Here is a 4588-nt window from a genome sequence, read left to right on the forward strand (position 1 = left end):
GTTAACAATTTGTGGTAGTTTCACTATATGGCTGGAAGAATGTAAGGAAAAAGCATTTGTTCTGATGGAAAGGCTTAACCCTGATGGACTCAGTAGCCTTCGTATCCTGCCTTTGAAATAACTGGAAATGGAGGGACTGTTCACAGAAGTGGAGAGTCAGAGAGTAAATCTAACTGGAGTCAAAGAAACACAAACAAAACCCATCCCCTGCTTGGCCCCAACCTGCCATGTGACTCTGAGGACATAGTTTACTGCAGTGACAGCATTTTAAACAGCTGCCCAGAGGAGTTTTAAATAGACTTGATGTAATTCAATGATTTATAGAGCATGGGTTACCAAAATATTAAAGTTCTGAAATGCCCCCAAACCAAGACTGTGGCCTCAGCGTTCCCCACTCTGAACCAAATAATTCTCTGCTTTGGAGTATGGTCTGAGTAGCTCTTTCAGAAAACTGTGGCTGCTTTGAATGAGGGGCCAGAAAAAGATAAACAGTCTCAGATGAATAGATACTTACATTTATTTACACTCAGCTCATCCCAGGATCACTGGCAGGGAGATACATGTTCCAAGTATGTGAAGAATAAGAAACTTTTCCAAAACATTTCTGTGTGAGTGTGCGTGTGGGTATGTGTGCCTGAAATCCTGGCACACTAGCTCACAGTCCTAAATAGTCAACTGTAGTAGTTAGGGTATTTTTTCCTCCATATGAAAAAATACTCTGCCTGTCTTCAACAGCTCAGTCCACAGAAGGGACCAATCTCCAGGAAACAAGCCAGGCAATTTATTCTTTAACTGCACATCAAATCTAAATATTCAAGCAAATTGCAGGGGAATAGTCAAAGAAATAAATCTGGTTAATGAAATGCCCCCAGACCTCTGTATTATAAAATAAGCCACAATTCTGTAAACATTTTATGGCCTTAATCAATATCGCCCTTAAATGCAATGGTCTAAAAATGCACACAAGTTTAGAATTGGAGATCTTTTCCAATCTTCCATTACATTTTTTATTACCTTGGAGCAACCCCACTTTTCCTAATCCTTGTACCTCTCTCGGCCTCAGAGAGAATACCCTGAACCAAGGGCAGGTCTCAGATACTTCTGACAGTTTTGTTTATGTCAAAAATAATGAAAGATGACAGGCTATCGCATTTAGACTTGTAACATGATCATTTGCTTTAGGACTCCCTGCTAAGATTAATTTGGAGACAGGGAAGAAGGAGGAGAATGAGAAGGAGGAAGTGAGGGGAGGGAGGAGGACGCTCCCCGAAAAAGCAAGGGATAGGGATGGGCCACCTGGTAGGTGCTTTTTTTCTCAGCTCAAGGGGCAGGAGAAAATTGAGCAAATCTCTGTATGTGGGTTTTTACTTAATGTCTCTTATGTTCTCAATGCTTATTTTGTAGGAGAGCATTACACTGAGAAACAATAGCAACCATCAGTGATAATGCCTCGGGTGTGGAAGGAACTGGTGAGCAAGACCATTGTCTCCGGGGTGCTCATCGCCACCACTATCACCAAGCCTACCATCGTCACTGCCATCACCAGCACCACACCACTACCTCTATCATCATTACCACCCCTTCCACTCTCACCACCACCCCGCCAGTAAGGAAGCATAGTTTCTTTTGGGTAAACTTGTATACCCCTCAAACAGTTACTTGCCCTCTTCCTTTCAATCCAAACTAATTAAACTACAGACTTCAACTTTTTTGTTTTGCAAGGATCCCTTCTCATCCTCAAGTGAAAGCCCTGACCTACCAAATGGGAAAAATGAACCTCAAGGAGATAGCTTCTTTTGTGAAATATGACTCAGACGTGGGGTTGATAGTTGAAAGAAGCCAAAATAACGCAGTAAGCAAGGACCTTCTCTCCCAGATGGATGTGGAGAACAAGATTTTCTGCTAACACACCTGGATACAGAGACAAAACACTTAAAACTTTAAGCCTCGCATAGAAATTAGCATGCAAAGACTTCTTTTGAAAGAGATACAAAGGCAACGGATCAAGAATCCAAGAAAGGAGGTTTCATATCAAAGGCTGATGCCCAGCAACTGGCTTCCTGAGATACTGGATTGAAAGGTGTTTTGTTTGTTTGTTTTTTAGGTTCAACAAGAGAAAGGAATTCAAGCATCACATACATGTAGCGCTTAGCTGTTAACTGTATGGCCCTGGCGGTGGAAGGAGGGGAGGGCAGCCAGAAGAAAATGGAGACCTTCCTCTAGTACTTATTTACTACCTCCATTCCTCACCACACCCCTTTCCAGACAGCCCGTGAGTCTGATAATTCCACATTTACATGTGATCACATCCTAATGCACCACTCTCACAGGCTTGGTACCAGGAAATCCACTGGTTCATATTCCCAAACCATACAAAGCCGGAAGTGACCTGAATAGAGGTCTTCAACACCACCAGGACGCGCCCTGCTTGTCTTCGCTGGCATCTGCTTTGCTCTCCCAAAACCACTTTCCCCACACCACTGGCTATGAGTACTGAAAGCATTAGCATCACGCTAACGGAGCAGAGGGGAAAGACTCTTCCTCTTTCCCCACACCATTAGTTTGGAAAAAAAAAAGTCCTAGGGGAAGGACTCAAATTGCCTCAGCTTGAATCATGGGCACATTTCTGCATCAATCACTGGGTGCAGAGGTGGGCCTCAGTGACTGGCCCAGCTCATGGCAGATGCCCACCCTCAACCCATGATTATGGTCAGATAAGTGAAATCCCATAAGAACAAAGCTGCTCTTATTCAAGCCCTATGGTTGTTGGGTCAAAGGGAGGTGGAGGGGAGGAGAGGTTGGTCCCCCCAAAGAAGAATAAGTAGAACAGGTATAGCTGCTGGGGCAGATGGTATAAGTAACATGGCCACTTCAATGGGGCCTATTACGGAAGTGATTTGAAAAATCCATAGAGTGATATAACTCAAATATGCAAATATTTTATTATAAAAATATTAATATAGTAATACATTAATTAATATATTATGAAAAATATTTTCAGCCCTGAAGACCATGCCAGTTCCAGAGACAGTGTAACAGAGATGTTGATGAGCACTAGTATGAAAGTACAAAAGAATCAAATAGTGAGGGAAGGAAGATGCTTAAAATACAGATTCCTGGTCCCATCCCCAGAGATTCTATTCCCTTTGGTGCCCAGGAATTTACATTTTTCAAAGCCCCTTCCCAAGAGTAATTTGGACAGATCGGGTTCACAGAGCAGACTTTGTGAAACACTGGTCCAGCATTTTATTTGACATCAAAATCCAAGGTGAGACTCATGGCCAGGTTCTAAGGAGAGTGGGAGTGGGCACAGCAAGAAAATTTCATCTGTTTCCAGCTGTCCAGGTCTTTTTCTACTGTTTTCAGTTGTGGGTTGAAATAAACTACCCTCTCTTTCCCAATACCTCAGTTCTAAAGTCTTTTCATCAGAGTCTCAAAAGCCCCATGCCTCCAGCTTCCAGCTAACTCTACTGCCCCTTGCTTTCTCCTGAGAGTGGATACTAAGGCACTCCACCCAATTTTCCTTCAGGGCTAAGGTCTCATCCCCCACCCTTTCCCATCCCTACATCCCACCCAGATGCTGAGGGTATAGCCGGTGAAGGCTGTCAGCTGAGTCCCTTTCCAAGACCTACCCTTAGATTATAGCTTGTCTAAAGTCACATCCCTGGCAGCAACCTGCACTCAGTGACAGATTCATGGAGGATATAAAGACATCCCCTCCTCTGAGAAGGGCGAGTCTGAAGGGCTATTTTAGCTTTCTATGGGATTAGCTGAGTCTCAGTGGTAACTACACTCATCATTACAGTCTAAGCCTCCATCTGCTCAGTCCTGCTCCTTCTACCGCCCTCCACTCCACCCCTTAATGTTGACCCTCAGTGAAGTGAAAGTCGTTCAGTCGTGTCTGACTCTTTGCCACCCATGGACTATACAGTCCATGGAATTCTCCAGGCCAGAATATTGGAGTGGGTAGCCTTTCCCTTCTCCAGGGGATCTTCCCAACCCAGGGATCGAAACCAGATCTCCCACATCGCAGGCGGATCCTTTACCAGCAGAGCCGCAAGAGAAGTCCAGACCCTCGGAACTCTCTGCAAAGTCCAAACTTCCTCCAAGCAATGTCCATCTCAGGGTCTCTTTCCCTGGGAACCTGAACTAGAACACCCTCCAACCCAAGCCCCCCATCCTCCAAAACACTGCGCTTCTTCCTCTTATTAAACCCATTCCTGTTTTCAAGCAACAAGCAAGTTTAGCCACAAAGATGATGGGTTAATCTAGGAAGCTACAGGTAACAAATGTGCAGTTCAGAAAAGCTACCTAGAGAGAGAGAGAGACTTCAGGGAAGATGTACAGGTAAGAAAAAGGTGATCCAAGCCAGTCAAATCACCTCAAAGTTTAGGTCCTATCCAAGTGGGAGTGGCCACTCTCCTAGGAGACCACAGGAGGCAGTGCAGGCCAGGGGTGACTGAGTGAGTGAGTGAATGAGTGAAGTGATTTGAGTGAGTGTGTGAGTGCATGTGTGTGTGTGTGTGTGTGTGTGTAAAGGCAGGGAGCTTGTTCTTTCCTGGAAAGGACAGGGAGAGAACGGGCCTTG

The sequence above is a fragment of the Bos grunniens genome, chromosome 10 (genome assembly GCF_055505025.1).
Source record: "Bos grunniens cultivar Pamir isolate PY7600 chromosome 10, Bosgru_T2T1.0, whole genome shotgun sequence".
Taxonomy (NCBI): Eukaryota; Metazoa; Chordata; class Mammalia; order Artiodactyla; family Bovidae; genus Bos; species Bos grunniens.